Source organism: Arvicanthis niloticus, chromosome 5 (assembly GCF_011762505.2).
Source record: "Arvicanthis niloticus isolate mArvNil1 chromosome 5, mArvNil1.pat.X, whole genome shotgun sequence".
NCBI classification, from domain to species: domain Eukaryota; kingdom Metazoa; phylum Chordata; class Mammalia; order Rodentia; family Muridae; genus Arvicanthis; species Arvicanthis niloticus.
Genome location: NC_047662.1, coordinates 39931725 through 39953781, shown reverse-complemented (window position 1 = coordinate 39953781; position 22057 = coordinate 39931725). Strand labels below are relative to the sequence as shown.

General features: G+C 36.3%; 1 protein-coding gene across 1 annotated transcript in view; it reads left to right on the top strand.

The window, feature by feature from the left end:
• LOC117709061 (AGBL carboxypeptidase 4) overlaps window positions 1–22057 on the top strand; it is a 959025-nt gene that overhangs the window by 198815 nt on the left and 738153 nt on the right. The window lies entirely within an intron of this gene.

Below are 22057 nucleotides of genomic sequence, written 5' to 3'. Positions count from 1 at the left end.
AATTTTCCTAGCTACATAAGATTTGTAGAAATACATTTCAAGTCCAAAAATGTCTGTTTACAAAGTTTACACAAGGGAGAAAAGGTGACTATTGAAATGCATTAGGGTTTTGTGCAGTTGATTCCTGAGGGAGTCTTCAACAAGAGGGTGAGTTTTGGCAAATTTCTTGAAATGGACAAGGTACTTCAAATGTAGGCCAAATAATTTCTAAAAAACAGCAACAATGACAACAACAACAACAAGAACAACAAAAACTGTTGACCTTCATTGAAAATCAGCTCACCAAAACATTTAGCTTGGCAGGAAAGAGCTGCTTTTGTAAGATTTTACATTCAGTGCTATCTTAGTTTTCCTTTGCTGCGAGAAACACTGTGACTAAAAGAAACTAGAGGAGGAGAGGATTTGTTTCATTGTACAGCTCTTAGATCACAACCCATCACTGAGGCAAGTCAGGGCATGATGAGGCAAGTCAGGACAGGCAAGTCAAGGCAGGTACCTGGAAGTAGGAACTGAAACAGGAGCCATGGTGAAGTGCTGCATACTGGTCAGCCTGCTTTCTTATAGCATCCAGGACCAGACTTACAGCATCTCAGGGACACAATGAACCGAGCCCTCTCCAATCAATCACCAATCAAAAATGAAGCATATGCTTGCCCACAGGACAGCCTGGTAGGGGCATTGTCTCAGGTGAGGTTTCTTTATAAGATCTCTAGTTTTTGTCAAGTTGACAGATAACTAGGCAGCACACACAGGTATTACTACTCATTAGTTTTGAAGCCCCCTTGCTTAATTAAAGTGTTCCCATATAATAAATCATATTTGCTTCATATTATATTAGTATAAAATTTGTTAATACATATCAGTGAGTAATATTATTAACTAAAAACTGCATTTAAAATAATATATAGTTAGCTGTCAGAAATGTAGGACCATGTGCCAAACATATCAATCTCACAAAGAGCTTTCAAAGGAAGTGTTATTTTGTGCTGCCAGGATTTTGTTATTAACATATTCCCTTGTGTTGATAAAGCACTGGCATCCAGCGAATTGTTAATGTGTTATTAGTAGCAATGAGGGATCATCCATACTCTTAAAGTCTAACTTCTGCAGTTAGAAAATAGTTAACAAATAAAAAGCATTGCATGAAAATATGTTCTAGTCTTATCTTACTAAGTTGAAAACACTTCGTATGTATTGGCCTTTGCAGAGCATGTCCCTCTACTGTGATGACTAAAGTGGAGAACAGAGGAAATGCATTTTTCTAATACTGTTGCTTCTTTTTAATCCCCAAGTATTTATTTTCACATTTCTAGGCATGTATATGTCACAGTGTCACAGTGTACATGTAGATGACAGAGGACAAATTTTTAAGACTTAGTTCTCCTCCTTTATCTTCATCTTCATCTGGGGTTTGTGTTTATGTTGTCTGACTACCATCCCAAGTGCTTTGCCCACTCAGTACTCACACTAGTCCCAGTTGAAGTGTTTATAAAAAGATAAAGAGATAAAGGGAGTATGTTCTGGGCTGGAGAGATGGCTCAGTGGCTAAGAGCACTGACTGCTCTTCCAAAGGTCCTGAGTTCATTTCCCAGAAACCACATGGTGGCTCACAAACATCTGTAATAAAATCCAATACCTCTTCTGGTGTGTCTGAAGACAGGGACCGGGCAGTGTACTCACATAAATAAAATAAATAAATCTTAAAAAAAAAAAAAAAAAAAAAGAGTATGTTCTGTGTGTATGTGAAGAGGTATGGGGGAAGGGGATGTCTCAGCGGCCTATACAGAGGCATCTCTTCCCGAGACATCCCCTTCCCCCTGAGGGACCAGTCACACACTGGTATAGTATAGAATAGAGTTTATTCAGGGCATGGGGAGGGGGGCCAGGAGGGTAATAGAGGCAGAGAGAGAGAGAGGAGAGAAAGAGAGAGAGAGAGAGAGAGAGAGAGAGAGAGAGAGAGAGAGAGAGAGAGGAAGAAGAAGAAGAAGGAGGAGGATGAGGAGGAGGAGGAAGAGGAAGAGGAGGAGGAAGAGGAGGAAGAAGAAGAGGAGGAGGAGAGAAGAGAGGAGAGGAGGGGAGGGGAGGGGAGGGGAGGGGAGGGGAGGGGAGGGGAGGGGAGGGGAGGGGAGAGGAGAGGAGAGGGAGAGGAGAGGAGAGGAGAGGAGAGGAGAGGAGAGGAGAGGAGAGGAGAGAGGAGAGGAGGAGAAAGTAGAGAAGCAAAGAAGTAGAGGAGTAGAGAAGTAGAGGCTGGCCATGATCATGTGGAGAGAGGGCGAAGGGAAGAGGGGAGGGGTGAGGGGACAGAGAAGCTAGAGGCAAGAGAGCAAGAGATTAAGAGATCAAGAGAGAGAGGAGGGGGCAAGCAGCCCCTTTTATAGTGGGCCAGGCCTACCTGGCTGTTGCCACATAACTGTGGAGAGGAGCATACCTGGCTGTTGCCAGGTAACTGTGAAGGTGGAGTTTAGACAGAATACTAACACCAGTATTAGTTGTTTCTTACTCCTTTGTTTCCTGATTTTCACTTCTAAAGTGAGAAGCTTAAAACTCCTACTGTTTATTCCTTTATAGATTACCTGTTATGATTCCCTTCCTGGATGTTCAGCTTTTCTTTTCAGTACTGTAGTTTAAAAATATCACTAAAATGTATTTTCAGTCCGGTCTCACCCATTAGTTCTATAAGAAACAATTCATAGAGCTGGAGATACAGGTTAGTGCTAGAACTTTTGTGTACCATGTGTGCAGTTTTTGGGTTGATCCTAGCACTACAAAAATACGATCACTGGTGCTTGCTTCTGTTATGGTCTCTGCTCTCAGCATCATATTTTCTCTCATTACTTCAAATCATTCTTATGTTTTTTTTTTTTTTTTTTTGTTAAGATAAGACACTCTAAAATTTCAACTCCATTTCATTGGTTATATAAGCATTATTGCCTCTCCATCTACTACTTCTTGCTCTCCTTCCTTTTTATTTTTCTCTTATGCCCTGTCTCTTCCTTTGTTTAAAGAGTATTTTCACATTATTACTTATACCTTAAAGAGTTCTATATAAACTCTTTTGATCCGACATCACCTTCCATTTTGTTGCTATGATTCATTCTGTCATCATTTCCTATGAAGTTACTTTATCTTATGATATTTTGTTTACATGATCTTGTATTCTAATTAAGGTACAACCAATTGTTCTTACAAACAAACTTTAATATTTTAGTGATAGGATACAGTGGTGGTGTTTTTCATCTACAAGTGAATCATGTGAATCTTCTGGCTGCCTGTAGGTTATCTCTCTGTGCTGATTAGGAAACAAATCCTTTCAGTTTTTTGGGTTTTCAATGTCATGCAGGGCTTGGCCCATTCTTCACTCACATAATGCAAAGGAAATAGAAAGCAGGGAATTCTGATTCAAGTTTTGAAAATTTTAGCCTAAAGAAACATACATAATGTCTATTCAGATTCCATTGCTAACAGTGTGATACAGTGTTACACTGTGAAACAGAAGTACCTGGAAAATGTATCTGGGGAGCAAACCTTGGATTCTATGAAAAAGAAACCTATTTTGTAGAGACTCACTCTCTGCCCTCTCTTGTCCTTTTCATTTGTATATGTGCATGTGCAGGTTTGTGTCTGTATATTTGAGAAAAGGACATAATTTCATGTGTCTGCATGCAGACTCTCTTCAGCTTATGATTTCCTCGCCTCAGGCTGCTGAGCGTGTTTCACAGCACACAGTTCATACCATTCTTATATTCACTGACAACCTACAAACATGGGGTTGTCTCCTATATCCCATTGACAACCTACAAACATGGGGTTGTCTCCATGCTCTAGTAAATAACTTTCATGGTCATAATCCCCCATGAGTTTTCTAGTTGCTTCCCCTGTAATTGCTACTTTCTCTCATAAGCTTTCAATTTGATAATTTTCTTTTATATGGAGCAAAGAAAGATTTATACACATCCATTACCACCAGTAGCCATTGTATGTAAAACGCCTTTGAGCCTGATCATGGTCCACTTACACTTGCTACCTTCTATAGAAATTTGCATTTAATTTCATAAAACCTTGTTGTCAATTTGAGGTATTATTTATTGTAGTTTTTCCAAGTCTTAAAATGTGATATAGTTGAGTTCCCAAATTTTATCCTTTATTATTTTTTTTTTTAATTTTTTCCCATGAGACTCCAGCAGAGTTACACGGGGGATGCAGGATTTGAACCGGGAGCAGGGCGCGGGTTGCCTCTGGCGGCCTGCGCCGAAGCCCTGCGCCACCGCTCTTTCCTTATCCTTTATTTCTAAGATGCATGACTATTTTAGATACTTTCATTTCTCTGGGAGTTTTAAAATCAGCTTGTCTGGCTTGTTTTTTGTTTGTTTGTTTTTTTCACTACAGCCTATTAATACAGAATCTATGGGTCAGTTTAGACAGAAATAATATTTAGTTAATATGGAGTATTCTGTATGGTGAATGCATTTTATTTCTTATTTTTGTTTAATTTTTCGAACAGATCATTTATAATTTTCAATGTAGGAATTCTTTCACATCTTTTATCAGACTTCTCCTGTTATGGCTGATGCTTTCTGGTAAACAGCTTTCTTGTGTTTCATTATTCAAATTCATTAATTCACTTCCACACATAATCCTATATCATAAAGTCTTCTGAAGCCACGTACCATTACTAGAAGCATAGAAATTTGCATAATCAATCATGTCATTTAAGAAGAAGGCAATTTGATTTCCTTATTTTATTGTTTACTAGTTATTCATTTATTTATTTACTTTATATCCCAGTATCATCCCCCCTTTCTTCCCAGTATCACCCCACATAGATCCTTACCTCTTTCCTCCTTCCTCATCTCCTTACACAGTACACCCATCCTCCCTGCCTCCCTAACACATCAAATCACTGCAGTACGAGGTGCATCCTCTCCCACTGTAGTCAGAAAAGGTGGCCCCATTAGCGGAACAGATCTGCAGGCAGGCAGGCAGGCAGGCAGGCAGGCAGGCAACAAACTCATGGACAGTTTCCCTTCAGTTGTTGGGGATCCACATGAAGACCAAGTTGCATATCTTTGGTTACATACAAATGTTCAGGGACCTAGGTCAAGCCTGGGCTTTCTCTTTAGTTAATAAGACAATCTCTGAGGGCCCCTAAGGATCCAGGTTAGTTGACTCTGTTGGTCTTTCTGTAGAGGCCCTTCCCTTTGTGTCCCTCAATCCTTCCCTCAACTCTTCCTTAAGACTCCCCGAGCTCCATCTAAATGTTTACCCATAGTCTCTGCAGTAGTTTCTATTAGGTGCTGGGTGGAGCCTTTCAGAGGACAGTTATGCTAGGCTCCTGTCTGCAAGCATAACAGAATATCAATAATGTCAAGGATTGTCTCTTGCCCATGGGCTAGGTCTCAAATTGGGGCAGTCATTCGTTAGCCATTCCCTCAGTCTCTGTTTCATCTTTGTTCCTGCACATCTTGTAGATATGACACATTTTGGGTTGAAGGTTTGTGGTGGGTTGCTGTCCTTATTCCTCCACTGGGAGTCATTCTTGGCACTTTGGCTGTTTTTTAGGTAATTCCCAGAGAACCTCTTGTCTCTGCCCCCTTGGTAATAAGATTAATGAGTGTAGGTCTAATACATGTACCCATACTTCCATCCAAGAACTTTATTAGTTGATCTTTCTTCCTAGCCTGTGATATTTTAATATAATTTTATTTTTGTTTGCTATAAAATTTACTATGCATTGTTATAAGTTGTACTTAAAAATAAACACTTAAATCTCAGAGTGAAGTAATTATTTCATTATATATATATAATTATATATATAATTATGTATATATAAAAGAATATATATAAAAGAATATATATATAAAAGAATATACATATATATTCTTTTAGTGCTTTTCACCTTTCTGATTACATTTACATTTTTATGTTACAATTTTCTTTCTTTCCAAAGAAATTCTTTATTTTTGTAGTCCAAAACTGTTAGTGTTGAAGTATTTCTCTACATATATGTCTGATTAACGCTTTTGGAAAAGTATTTGGAAAGTTGTTTTTGCTAGGCAGAAAATTTTGTGTTGAGCATTTTTCTCCCAAATTTTAAAAATGTTGTATTCTGCATAGTTTTATCTTGAACTCCATGAAATGGCTTGCTTATATCTTTTATTTGTTGTCTTTGTCTTCTGATACTTTAACATATTTTATTGATTGTTTTTTGTAAACAAATTGATTATAATTTGGTATTTTTCATGTTTTTTGTGGTTGTCCCTGAATGAATATTTTAGGCTTATTTAGTCATTTTTTATAATAGTCATATACTTTTTATATAGAGAAAATTACACACACACACACACACACACACACACACACAAACATTTTCCCACATTTTCTATATGGACTCTACATGTTGTCCTTCTGAAATTAACTCACAGTTTGTGGATGCTCTGTTCACTTTTCACATCTCTCTCTGCTTAAAGTAAACAACTTTTTCTTTGAAAGAACAGATCTTTCCAGTAGCAGGGTGTAATCTGCATTTAGTCATATCCAGTGTGTTTTTCATCTTAGACATATGTTTATCTCTAGCAATTTAATCTCCACATTGCTTCTTAGCTTACCCAATAATACCTTTCATTATCTTTTTGTACTAATTTGATCATCTGGATAATTTTAGTTTTGATCACCTATTTTTTTCTTTATTCCTGTGCTCTGCTTGCTCACATACCTGATAGTTTTCATTAGATTTCACACATTGTAAATTTTGTCTTGTTGTGTCCTGAACATTTTTATGTTTAGATAATACTTTTTGAGTTTTGGGGGCATATAGTTACATTATGTAGAAAGATATTATTTAATCAATTCAGATCTGGCTTACAAATTTTGATAAATGTTGCTAACAGTGTTCACTTTGTCAAGGTAATGTTTTCTGAGTAAATTAAATGCTTAAAATTTTAAGGTTTTCTTTTCTTGCTGAGGAAAGAACATGCTTCTGGATTTTCAGAAATGTTGTGCTGTTTTGAATGGTTTTGTGACCTTCAGAAAGTAGATCCTAGTTGGAAGTATATTCCAGGAGGGCTTTGAGGTTTGAAGCTCATGTGGACTATTCTCTGGTACTTGATCAACTAGCTTCATACTGCATCACCATAGCCAGGAGGTACTTTCTCCTTGCCTACCTCCCAATCCCATGGGCAACTTAGACTGTGGTCTAAAATAGCCTGCTCTTTTCTTAAATTGTTATTGTCAGGCATTTGGTCATGGTAATGTGAATCGATGCTAATACATCAGAGCACTATAATGTCCTTTCTATAATTTTTAGTCTTTCCTTCTGACGACCAGGTTCACACAAGTGCAGGCTGGTGCATGCTTGAGGGAAACTATCTCTAGGGAGTCAGAGCTTTCTCTTTTGTCTATCTCTTTCCTGTTCAGGACTCTGCCTTATGAGCTGTATTGTCTCCAGTGCACAGTCTCCTTCACTTTGCTTTGTTCCGCAGCCTGGCGACTTCAGTAAGGAGGCAGGTCAATCCCAGGGGTCCAAACAGCTGTTCCTATACTATAGGATCATTGCCTTTGTATTCACTTTTCAAAACCTTTAAAATTGTTTCACAAATGGAATCCAGCCTCACTTTTTAAAACCTTACTTTTCATACTCTTAAATCTGACATGTTTGTCCAAGAAAAAGTCATATTTCATTACTACCATACTTAATATTGCTAAGAACCACAGTATAAGAGAAACCTTATTCTGTTTTCCTATTTAAAATATTTGACTTATTTCTCATGGTTTTGTTGCAGTGGTGGTGGTTTTATTTTTGTTTTTGTTAGAAACAGTGCCTCACATTATAACCAACAATGGCTTTGAACTTGATCTGATCCTCCTGTGACAGCTACCAAGTGGTGGGATGTTAGTTTAGATATGTGCCACTTTAGGTATGGGTTACTTTCTAGTAATTATTAGTAACTGCATAAACATAACATGTGATACTTGAAATATGGAAGTTCAGAGTTTGGCTGACTTCAGTATAACATCATGAAAGTCCTAAAAAAGTTGCTTCTCAAAGCTGCAGTGATACTATTTATTGTTCAGGGAACACTGTGCTATCAAATTAATGATTGTAAATCCATTGACACATAGCATGTAATAAAAGAAGTAAGTGTAGGTTCAGCAGAAATAATGAAAATATTTTCAACAACAGAGACGAATATTGCAAATTTACGTGTCATGTGGTTACTAAGGCAGTGGGCAAATAATAGGCAACACACTTTAAATTAGGAAAATGATTCTTTTATTTTCTTTTTTCTTTTTTGATAATGGAGAACAAAAATGTAGTTTGACCTCCTCTCATCTGAACATACAACTTTTGTTAAAAATAAATGTTCCTAACAAAAAATAATCAAGAAGAAAAAATTGGGGCCAGCCTCATGTAGCATGAAAAGTGAATCTCTGTGAAAAAAGTCAAATAAAAACCTCTACCAGAGAAACAAACAAACAAACAAACAAACACCCAAACAAAAAAGGACTATTAGACATTCAAGTCTTATTCCTATTGGAGAACTCTATGAGAAAGTAATGCCTCAGAATCATGAAGTAAACTTTTGCTGTCTAACTTTGGCATGCCTGTATCTACAGACAAGATTATTTTATTTTATGATGATTCATATAAACCCCTGAATTATTTAACAATATGGATTCATTGTGGTCTAAGGCAGCTATAGTAGTCTGCGCACAAGTAATTTTCTAAAAAATAATGTTTGAATATATTAACTCTTAAATTAACACTTTTAAATTTATATAAAGTTTACTTCCCCATGCCTTTTTTACCTTCAACCCCTCCCATGTTTCATCACCTCTTCAAGCCCTCTCATGTCTCCTCCACTTTTAAGTTTATAGCTTAGTTTTATTTGATTATTATTTTATATACATAAATATGTGTAAATAAATATAAAGATACAGAAATACAACCTGTTGAGTATGTTTTTGGGGGGTGATTTGGTTTCAGGACTCTCCAGTATGCACTGGGCAGCCAATAGCCAGGCTCTGGTAGGGGCTAATTTCATCCTCTTTCAGTGGCCATTGGGCTTACAGTACTGTCTGCCCCCGTGAGTCTTCTAAATGCAAACATAAATGGAAAGCAGTGCTGTTACTATGCAGTGCATCATGAAGTGAATTATACACAATTCTGTGCCACATTATCCATGTTTCTTTTAAAATGGAAGGACTTTAAAAACTTGGTTAGAGAAAAGTCACATGTAAGTGGTGACCATTAATAATTTTATTGTCTTTCCCCATGTATAAATAAACACATCCTTCCTAAGAATGTGATGCTACCTCTGAGGACTGAGTCCCTGAGGTAAATTTATGGAAGAAGACAACATGGTAAGATAATGTATTAACCTTGACTAGGACAGACTGTTTTTCCACATTAGAATCCAGATTGTTTTAATTTCCACTACATAAAGTAAGGGAGTTTAGAGATACAGCCTGAAAAAAATCGTGTTCTAGCCTGTAATCATGCTTTTAAGATAAGCAACCCCCAAGAGCAGAGTGATGCGAAGATTGAGCTCTTCTCTCTGTACTGAGATGAGAGAGTTCTTGCTATTTCAAATGCCCTGAGTTCTTTTTGCAAAGGGTGTTAGTCTTTTCTCAGAACATGTTTGTTGTAATTATATTTATTTCATTGTTTAAGTCTTTATCACCTTGGCAACAGTGTTCTATTACAAGAACAGCACCTGAATCTTGCTAAAAAGTACCTTAAAGTAAGTTGCCTAATGAGCAAAGCTTCAGTTCTGCCTTTATTTTTTTTTTAGTTAAAAAAAGCTCTTTGAGCTTTTCACAAATAATTTTTTTAATATATAAATCTTCATGTTTGTTCCCATGAGACCTAGGCTCTATGTGTTAGTTTTCAATGGAGATGACCGTGATATTGTTGCAGGAGAAATGGGTAACTTCCTTCTTTCTGTCTACTTTTTTCCCAGCCTTTTTTTCCAGTTATGTAAAACTGCTATCATTAAATGCTATGTTTTATAGACATATTTATTTTATCTAAAGTGATTTTCTTCATTCTTTTAGGGCTTCATTTATTCTGTTTATTTTGACATACCCATTTAAAATTCTCATCACCAAAACTTTCTTGATCTACTACAGAAAACTTGTTTATGTATCTGGGTGTTAGCTAGTTCCTCTCCTTCTGCACATTCTCTCTCCTTACACCTGGTCCCTTGTTCTGCCACTCTGTAAAGTTGGGATCCTTTAATTCATGTTTACATTCTGTCTGCATCTGAGTTCCTTGCATTTGGTATGAACCTAATAATGCCTGTTGAACAAATGAATAAACAGAATATTCTGTAGCAAAATTCAGAATTCCTCCATTTGAACTCACAGTCTTCTACTTACTAGCTATATGGTATTGGGCAAATATTTATCATTTTAAAGTAGGATATCAAAATATTGTTCTTATCACATTGTTATAAGGATTCAGTATATCTCAGGTATGGTATGGTATATGTGTGAAGATACACACTTATGAAATATTTTACTCTCCTCATTTTTTCTTAAACTACATTCTGTTCTTTTTCAAGTATAGTCTCTTCCCATTCTGATAATGGGACTTTTCTTTCAGAAGGCTTTAGCATGGCTACTTTTCTGGGGCTCAATTTATGTTATTAATCATGTGTTAGATATTAACTGGTTTCTAATTTTTGTTCTGGTGGGTTTGTATCTTCTTAGTGATGAGATCAAGTCTGAAACTAACATGAATACAAGGATACTTCTGGTCTACCATTGACATACCTTCGGTAGATAGATTTGTTTCAATAGCTACAATATGACAAGGTGCTTTGCATACTAGATCCCTGGGCCCAATTCACCATAGATTTCAGGAGTTCCTGTGATACTAAACCCAATATTTTGAATACTAATACCAAATGCAATGATAATTGACTTTAGCTTCTGAGAGTGGTTGGTTTCAGTAGAATTGGAGCCCTATATAGGAGGAGACATAAGAGAGAGTGTATCTTTCTACTCTCCATCATGTGAGGACACAGAACAAAAGACATCTTTCTGCAATTCACAACGTGGGTCTTCACTAGACAAAAGATCTACCAGTGTCTTAATCTTAGATCTTTATCAATCCTTAGAATTCTTAAAACCTGTTTGTTATTTTAACCCACATTAGTTTTTATTTTGGTATCCTAATTAATCACAAACACAGTTTATCTATTCTGTTGTTTATAGGTTAAAATAATTATATTAATACACTCAGTTTTCCCTGCTCATGACATTTGGCTTGTTTGGTCATTTTTACATTAGATTCAACAGATATGAAGAGATTTATCACTGTAGTTTTATCTTGTAGTCCCCCAATGCTGAAAGACTTAATTCACATTTCAGATAGTTTACTTGGTCCTTCCCATGGCCTTTTCCACTCATTTTTCTTTTTATTTATTCTTTTCTCATACAATACATCACATCACAGCCTCCCTTCCCTTAACTCCTCCCAGCTCCCATTTCCACCTCTTCTCAATTTCCCTTCAGAAAAGAGCAGTCTTCCCACGAATATCAACCAAACATGGCCTAGCAAGATACAGTAAGACTAGGCATAAACCTTCATATGAAGGCTGGGCAAAGCTACCTGGTAGGAAGAAAAGGGTCTGATGAATAGGCAGAAGAGTCAGAGACATTGTCATTCACACTGTTAGGAGTCCCAGAAAAACCTAAAGGTAAACAAACATAGCATATATACAGAAGGCCTAGTGCAGAGCCATGCAGACTCTGTGATTGACGCATCAGTCTCTCTGAGCCCCTGTGAGCCTTCATTAGTTGATTCTGTGGGCTGTATTCTCCCTGTTTCTTGTCCCCTAAGGAAGGGTTTCCCAAGCTCGGCCTCAAATTTGCCTATTGGTCTCTGCATCTTCTCCCAGCAGCTTCCATAGGAAGCTTCTCTGATGATAAGTTGCATAGACACTGATCAATGAGTACAGCAGAATATCATTAGGAATCATTTTATTGACTTTTTTTGTGAGTTGTGTTTGCTTCAACTCTAGGTCAGCCTGTTTTAAGAAATGCTTTTTCAAATTTCTTCTGAGTTTTTCTTCCATTTATCTGTTGTTTAATCACTAATTTAAGAATATCCTTTAATATTCTGAATATAAGTCCTATGTTATATATGTGAATTGCAAACATACAGTTTATGCTATAGATTGTGGTACAAGTAATCAATTATTTTCCTTTGGAAGTTAGTTTTTTGTCTTGTTTTAAAAACGTATAATTTTTTCAAGGTTATAAAACTATCTCATTGGTTTTTCTTATAGCATTTATGTATGCAGTCTATCTGGAGTTGACTTTGGTATATGTTAGGAAATTACTAAACAAATGAGCTAACTCTAGAATTCAGCAAATATGTGGTAGAAGTAATCTTTGTCTTAGAAGCCTTACACCTTTCCATGTTGTCACTAGAGCCCTTGACTGCAGTTCAGACTTTGTTGGTTTTCTTTGAGGGGCTCTCTGCTTGGACTAAGATGCATAGTCAGATGTAACCAGAATTGGAAAGTATCCTCAAAGGGGCTGGCAATTATAAATTACTCTCAGAAAATTTGCTTCCTCTTTACAATTTTGTATCATCACATTCTTACTACTTTTCAATTTATTTTCTCAGATTGTATATGTAATTTATCTTGCTTTTTAATTTGTACTGAATTATTAGACTTGTTTGACCTATTACATAAACCTTAGAATGCAAGCTAGTTGTAGGATTATTGAATTGTATAAAATATCTGAAATAGTGTATGCTATACTTATACATTAGTATTTATTACGTGTCATTTCATACAACAATATTATATATATAAACTATATTATATATTATATAAATATAAACTATATTATGTACATGATTATATATATGATTATATGTACATGATATATATATAAAAGTTTATATATATAAACTATATTATATATTATATAAATATAAACTATATTATGTACATGATTATGTAATATATTCAATTATATAACATAGAACACTTTGATCAGTTGTGGAATGTAATTATGGTGGTGATCTCATAAAATTGTAATGTAGCTAAACAATCTATAACTTGTTTACTTGTTTTATTGTATCTTCTTTGCTTAAATCATGTTTAGAGACATAAAATATTTACCATTGTATTACAGTTGCCTACAGAATTCTCTATAGTAACAAACTGTACAAATCAATTGTATAAGAGAAATACATTACAAAATAAAGTGTTTGCATTAATTTTTTGCCATCTATGTTTGTGCAAGTTGATTCTAAATGTTAACACAATGCATAAATCACTTGACATTGCATTGGTTAGAATAATTCAGTCATTAAGTGATAGTGATTTATGACTATAATTTGCTGTGATTTATAATATATTTATGATTTTAAGTATTACTGCAAGCATACCTATGGAAATATTCATATTCTTCTTTGACTTAAATTTATGGTTTAATCATAAAAGTAAGTTTTTATAATTAAATAGTTTATCTATTTTATTCATTTTTATTTTCCATTTTGCTTTTGAATACATAACTCCTTGAACATATTGTATCCTTGATTCTTATAGATCTAATTTGAGTCTTTCTGGAATGGCTTGTTGTTGCTATCACTATCATAACCATGTTTTAACAACCTCTATTGAGCCCTCCTTATACATCCCTCCGTGCTTGATGGTTTAGATACAACTCCCACTTTGTGGCTTGTGCAGGCTAAAAATAGCTGCATAAACTAGCTTAGTAACGTTTGTATCCATTACTCTTGAGTGGCTACAAACATGTTGAAATCTTATGCCCTAAGAAAGTACACCTATATCAAATAATTGTTACATATCCAGGCTTACATTTCATCCTAATAGTTAACCATTCTTAAAAATGTTATCTCTTAAGTATACATGCTAATTAGTTCTTGTGGCTTGGAGGAACAAAGAGTTTAACTATCAAGCTTACTACCAGAGCCTAGTGTGCCCTCTAAACTTAGTTACATAATCTGGACAGGGCACAGAGGTTAATGTGTTACTTTTCCCAGGAGCAGTCTATACTAAGTCCTAAGAAGTGCTAGAATTTTACACTTTTGTGTCTAGTGTTTCATAAGCTAAAAGAGCAATCATCCTATTAGAAGAATAATTGCCCCTGACTAGCATGATGGCTTAGGGCAGGTTTTACACAGTAGTTACAGAGAAGAAAATTTGTGTAGAACCAACATGATCACTTCTCAACACTCTCTTGGACATTTGTCTCTGTAACTTGGATATATGCAGCATGCCTTGCAGTAGACAGGAGTGACGAGAAGGGGCTCATAGGCTGTGAGAATGAAAGTTCGGGCTGTTAGCACCAAATAATGTTGTATAATATACTGAACTTGTGGTGGTGGAACTTAGAATGAAGGAATTTAGAATAGTTCCTGAAGAAATGAATGGGTAGTAGTTACCCAAAGTCTCAAGACTAGCCATAGTAATAGTTAAGGTCTCAAGACTAGCTGTAGTAGTAGTAGTGGCAGTGAGGGGAGCTTATTTTGCCAACTGACCTTTATTTTTTAAGTTTTTCTCAGGAAGTCGACATGGAGAGTAGTAAAACTACTTCCTACGCCTATAGAGAAATGGATCTGGTAAAACCCAGTTGAATTCTGACAGCCAGGGAAACATTTGAATATTCTGCCGTACACATTTTGAATCCCTTTCTCAACTCCTGCCTTCTGTACTCGTCAGAGGAGATCCCCTGGTTCTCCTCAGTTCATACTATTGACATATATCTCTAAGACATGAACATTGATGTTCTATATTTTTTATAGAGAGATTGTAATGAAGAGACAGAGATAGAGGCAGTTTATTTAGTAGATAAATTGACTCATATAATTATAGAGGCTGAGAAAACTTAAACAAGCTTCTGTAAACTGCAGAGGGATCCCAGAAAGCTGTTAAGTTTAAGGCTGAGAACTTCAGAAATAGGAAAGTTGATATTAAATCTCTTTATCTAAGGCTCAAAGCCTGGGGACATTCAGGAAGTCACTGGCATCAGGACCAGAGTCTACCTACATGAACAAGGAGTTCTAAATCCAGGATAGGAGATGAAGGGTACCTTTGCTCCAAGAAAGAGAGCATCCACTTTTCCTCTGCTGTTTGTTCTACCTAACCCTCCAGTTCTATGGGATCTGTCCATACTGGGGGCAAAATAGTCCTCTTCAGTCCACAGACATATCCTTCTGGAAATACCCTCAAAGATACACCCAGGAACAGTGCTTTTCCAATTCTCTGCTTATATTCCTTAATCCAGTTATGTGACCTAAAATTAACTATCCTGCCATACGGTGGCAGAACACAGGCAGGGTTTGAGTTCTAGTTCTCCTCTTAGACTTCTGCTATGGTTTGATGGTTTTCCTACCCATTAGTGCCCCTTTCTTGGTTTCATAGATCTAAAACAGTTTCATATCTACTCATTATTCTTTCTCTTTATATATTACAGTTGTCTCCATAAATTTCTTGCATAAATAATTCCATCTTGATGTGTACTTCTGAGCTTTGAAGGAACATAATTGAATAGGTTGTCTGTAAATGTTTATGAATATATGTTTAATGTTTGACATATATGACACACAATTTTATTTGCTACTTCAAGTCTTGATAGAACTGCAAAACCACCTAAGCATTTTTAAGATTCAGTATCTTCATCAAGATGTGAGAGAGGGTACATCTTGGTTGCTTTTTCATCCTGGTATCTTTGAAAAGAGCACATCATGCTGAGGTAAACACATACTTGTGTGATTCTAGTAATTTTTTTTTTCTGTGGTTTAACAGTGTGACCTGTGACAGGACGATGCATCTCTTTAGCTTGAGCTACAAGATACAAATGATACTACTTATCTGGATTTTCAGTGTGGCCTGATAAATATGGTGACTCATTGGGTTCTGTATTAATAGCAACTGCTCAATGAACCACAATCCTTGTTCAAGCATTTATAACTCCTGCTGTCTTGTGTTTTGTTGTGTTAATAGTTGTGCATTTTGAGAAAAGGAGAATACTTTGAGTTTCCAAACTATTCTGTCAATTTTTATCTTTTCTAGCTCATTTCTGGTGCTATTTCAAATAAATACCCAAACATAGACCCTAGATTCTGCTGCATGGCCCCAGCCAGCTAGGCATGACAAATAGGACATTATGGAGTACCTGAGACCAAGACCTGTATGCAGTTGTATGTAGTTTTCCAGCATTAGAAGAGAAGACATAGGTTCTTTATTTTGAAAGCTCAATTCTGCTGAGCTTTATTCATTATGAACTATTGGTGTTACTAATTTGTTGACTAGGATATACTTTGTGCTTCTTTGAGTCTAGTAATGAAACACTAATGCCAGAACATACTTAAGAATGTCAGCAGGCTCCTGTGGGAGCCACCTTAATGCTTCATGTACTGCACTACTGTCTTTGGCCAAAGAGGAAATGAGCACCTACTAACAGTTGCTTCACTTTGAGAGCTTGCTAAGATGAGCTATGCCTTTAGCCTAAACAACCAAAGAGGAAAACAGAGACATGATGCCTTTCAAAGAATTCTTCCCTCAAATTCAGGGTTCAGAATAAAGTGGGAGAGAAGGGATGACAGAGGAGGAAAAAGCTGACAATTTGGAAGTGAATCACTGCTATGTGTTTCATGTGAAGTACGCATTATCTAACTTCAACACATGCCTCATAGAGTGGAATCATTTCAGTTTACTGGTATGAATGGATGTTAGAGCATTAGTGCAGCCAGATGTGTCTGAGTGCCTACACTCAACACACACGTATGAGTCCTTGAGATTCACATTAACACAAGAGATAACTAGAGAAAACTAGAAAATAGTTTTAAATGAAACATTGAAATTATGGCCTAAGGAAACAGTGAAATGGCTCAGTGGGTAAAATTTCTTGCCTCCAAGCCTAATGACCTGAGTTCAACTCCCGGAACTCACATGGTGGAGAGAAAGAACTGGACTCCTTCAAGTTGTTCTGCAGCCTCCACACATTAGCCATGGTGTGTGCACATGCACGCATGCGAACACGCATGCAGTAAATTAAAAGAAAACACAAAATGTCTTTTTCAGAAAGAAAAGGTGGCTTAGGTTAATGGTTGTAGTAGTTAAGAAAGGGAGATAAATAGATGATGAAATGATAGAACCTAGATGTGATGATTTTACGAGCCCTGGCCTAAGAAGTTAACCTATAGGAATAATGTTTCTCCATAAAAACAACAACAAAGTCACCAGGGTCTTCTCTGTAAGCACAGGGACCAATGTAATGATGGGCAGGAGGTATACAAATTGAGGCGAAGTTTAACTGTCTATAACAGAAACCAAAATAATGTCTGCTCAACAAGGTTAGGACTTCTTTTATTCTAACATAAAAAGTGTGAGCTTTTGTTCTGACCATCACCTGTGATGTCATCAGAGATCCATCTTTCATTTTAATGGTCCATCATCCACTGTTTTTGGGTATATTCTCAGGAACACTTATAGTTTAAAGTAAAGGACATCAGCTCTACACATTCTGTTCCAAGTTAAAAGCGACAAAGAGGAAAATAAGGAGCATATCTTTTAGCAGAATCAACTGCTTTAAAGAGATTTTATCTAGAAAATGAATCTAGCAGCTGTCTTTTATGTTTGGTTGGCTACTGTTATCTAGTAAGCTGAGATATTTCACATTTCTGTTAGACATAGTTTTTCTTCCAACAGATTCGGGACTTTATTAACCAAAGAATAGTAGAAAGTTACTGGCAGTCCCTTAATGCAGCAGGAGACTCATTTACCTGCCCAATGATATTTCTCTTAGCTTTTTTATGATTATTAATAGTAAGTCTATTTTAAGCACTTATGATGTGCTATAAACTGATTCATTCACACAAAAAGATGTTTCTTTGTTTTGGAGAAGGAACATTTGGTATATATTACTTAGTGCTAAAAATTGTTAGTGATCAGGATGAAGATAATGCTAACTAAAAATATAGCATGTTTCATGAGTGCTTTTGATACAGTTGTTGCTGGGCTGAGCACTTTTAAGTCCCTATACAATCCTACTGCAGCATCACACTTCTATTGGTAATTCTCAAAGCCACATGAAGTGTTAAGACTTACCTCTGCTATTGTATCCTAGTATAGGCCATAACCAATCTACAGGGAGAATTTAAAAGTGACAGCCTTAGTATTCATCCTTGAGCAGCTAATAGTACAGTCAGTTGATCTTATATAGCATATAAATCATATAAAACTGCACTATCACTTCACAGGGCTATATTTTAGGTTTGTCAGGTTGCAATGTGACCATAGAATTTAACAGCATGTTCAAGGAATATGGATTTATGGTCTTGGTCCTTGGACCAAACTTAGTAGCAGAACCACTTAGGTGAAAGGGCATTATAAGAAGGGAAATGAGAGGGGAGTGGGTCTAGAGGAGAGAAAGGCTGGGGAGGAGCTGGCAGGAGTGGAGGGAGGGAAAACTGTGGTCCGGATCTATTGTAGGAAAGAAAAATCTATTTAAATAAAAAGGAGCATTGTACATGTGATACTTTGATTCTGTAATCATTCAAGTCTTAGCTTGCTACACTCAGTGAGCGAACAGCTAAGAGAACAACTGAAGGAGGAAGGAAAATCCTGGGGGAAACAAACAGTCTTCTGGGACATAGAAGATACAGGTAATATTTAAAGGCCTCTGAGCTTAGACCCTGCTTGCTGAAACTGTTTGGTTCTAGAAATAAGGGTTCTTGATGTTTGCAAATGTTGCCTTGTTGTGGAAGTGTTTGTGTTTTCTTTCATGTAAGTTATTTCGAAATTGCAATGCAATGAGTATAAAAGTGACAGAGTCATAGGAGGTAAAAGAACTGTATTATTATTATTATTATTATTATTATTATTATTATTATTATTATTATTTATTACACTTCTGACAAGATTGAACCACTGTGAAGGCATAGATTGGCCCAACAAAAGCATAGTTCTTTAGGCAACTAAAGAGGAAAAAAAGGGCTGAGAAAGAGAATACATCTGTTTTTCTCACCTCATGTGACCTCTCCTCTTAAACTAAGTTCTAGTATCACTCAAGAATTAACTAGCAATGAGTTATTAAATTGATGCATCAACAAATTCTTCTAGTATAGAGAGAACATGTTTGATCATTTTCCACCAATCTATAACTGGCTTGGAAGTACTGCAGAGCAGCAAGTTTCTAAAACATGTGATTCCACTTGAAGTGGGTCAGGGAATTTTACTATGGGAATAATAGGAGTACATTCAAAGTGAAGAGAAAAGCCAGAGAAAAGAAGTGAAAATAATATCATCATTTGTTGAAGGGAATAATAGTAATGGTGGTAATTGTTTCCATTGGGTGTTATTTCCTGTGATTGTGCTACTTTAATTACTAATATAAAAACCCTACAAGGTAAGCATTATTAATCATTTTACAAACTAGGAAACTAAACAAAAATTTATGAAATATTTTTATTAATCATTTTATTCATTTATATTTCAAATGATATTTCCCTTCCTGGATACCCATCCACAAGTCCCCCATCTCATGCTCCTATTCCTCCTCCCCTTTGCCTCTATGAGAGTGCTCCTCCACCTACTCACCCACTCCCACCTCAGCTCTCTAGCATCCCCTAAGCTGGTGCAACAAGCCTCCACAGGACCAAGGGCCTCTCCTCCCATTGATGTCAGATAAGGCCTGTTACATATGCAGGTGGAGCCATGGATTCCTTCATGTATACTCTTTGGTTGGTGGTTTAGTCCCTGAGAGCTCTGAGTGGTCCAGTTAGTTGATACTGTTCATTCTATGGGGTTGCAATTCCCTTCAGCTCCTTCAGTCCTTCCCCTAACTCTTCCACTGGGGTCCTCAGGCTTATTCTGATGGTTGGCTGTGAGTATCTGTATTGGTCAGGTGCTGGTAGAAACTCTCAGGGAACAGCTGTACTAGGTACCTGTCAGCAAGTGCTTCGTGACATCAGCAATAATGTGGGGGTTTGGTGTCTGCAGATGGGATTGATCCCTAGGTGGGGCAGTCTCTGGATGGCCTTTTCTTCAGTCTCTTATAGCCGAAGTCTTTTTTTTATTCCAATGACTGTATTTTTTATTATGCACAATTATTTTGGTTATATTGTAGTACAGTATATCACCAATAGTTTAAAAACTTATAAACTCTAAAATAGATACAATTAAAATTAAGATATAACCTGTAGGAATGAAACTTGACATTTCCATAGCAATCAAACCACAGGTAAATCAATGCTTCACATCCTGTCAATTCAGTGGACTGAGATCCAGCAATTCTTCTTCCAGATTTACTATTAGTACTTGTTAATACTATTTTATCTTTTAGAAATTAGATGAGAATGTGACAGATGATTTTAAAAAAAGAGAAGTAAAGGGAACAGTAATGTATCATTTATCAGCTTCCAAGTCTGTTCTCTTATTAATCTAGTGCTGTCGGAGGAGAGGGAAAAGGACTGAACAGTTAGGAAAGGTACAGTCCATATGGTACATACCAGTTGTGTACATCACACCTGTATGCTGTTACTGGGTTTGGGGAATAGCAAATGTACTGACTCTAGAAGAAACATAGGGGCTTCTCATGAGATACCAGCAGGAAACTGTTCCTGATGAGATGGTAGATTCTCCAAGAAATAGGCTTAGAGGAAAGATAAGGATGCTGTTTGTGGATGTTTAGTTTGAGATGTTTGTTAGATAGTCAGGGCAGGTAGAGATGTGGATGAAATACTGGATAAATATGTCTTGGGTTCAAGTAAAAGTCTGAGTAAAGCTATAAAATTGGGTGCTACCAATATGTACTGATTGTATTTCAAATGTGTCAATGGTTTGAGACATTCCCACGGGGAAGTCTTGTATTTTCAAAAAAGGAAAGCTATAATGAATGAACCTAGAATGGAGGTATTTAGTAATCAAGGCTGTGGGGAGAATCTTTCTTTTGAAAAGCATCAACCAGTGAAGGATGAAGAAAACCAGAGTGAATATAAAGTTAGCCAGAAAAGGGAACTATTTTAAGATGACGGGTTTTCTGTGCCAAATGCTACTATTAGGCTAAGTTTAGGAATGCTGATTGGCTTTAGACTGCAGAATGTGATGAGCATTGAAGATGTTGACAAAAACCAGACTCAGTTCAATAGTGTGGTTAATGACATGGCTTGGTTGTTTTAAAGATGTGAAGATTAAATAATATGATGAATCTGAGGCATGTGGCTCTGTGCCTGGCACACACATACGTGTTATTTTATCCCTCCTTCCCATACTTTTTACCTCTATCAAGTACAGAAAAAAGACAGGCAAATAGACAGTGATATTGAATATACATGGATATTGTAGGGCATAAAGAGAATAGAATATAAAAATTCAAGAGAGTAGGCTGTACCTGATTGATTGACTACCTAACAAAAATTGGGGGTTTTTATTTTGTATACAACAGAACTTCATTGAAGATTTGTGATCAAGAAATTGTCCTGATAAAAATCTGTCATATTTTCTTATAATCTTTGTGTACACAGGCAATTCTAAAAGAGATTTATTGATTAAAATGATTTGTGTCTAAATAATTTAAGTAATTTATGAAAAGGTCCTGCTTATTCTGGAAGGAGATGAAAGAATCTCAGAGTCTTTTCCTTATGAATTGTGCTAATAGTCAGCATTCATTTAACCTCTTTTATCCATTTCTTTCTCAGTGTATTCACCTTGGTGCTTTATAAAATTAAATACAAATCTCTGTATGAGAAAATTATCTGGCAGCATTTTCTAACATCAGGCCATAATCACAAACTGTCAGGCCATATCTGGAAACTGTCTCATTTCTTCATGCCTACATAATCCTCTAAAACAGACACTATAAGCATCCAGTAATTCAGAACATTTTATGCACTTCATAAATTGAGAACATCATGGTTTTCGATTTGGGGAAAATTCTGGATGTGTGCATTTAAGAGGTTTTACTCCAGAGAACTTTTAACCCTCACTATTTTGTCTTTTGTGTATTTGTCAGAGCTGAAGCATAGTTCACTTTTTCTAGTTGGGTTTTCTGGCTTAGCATTACCACA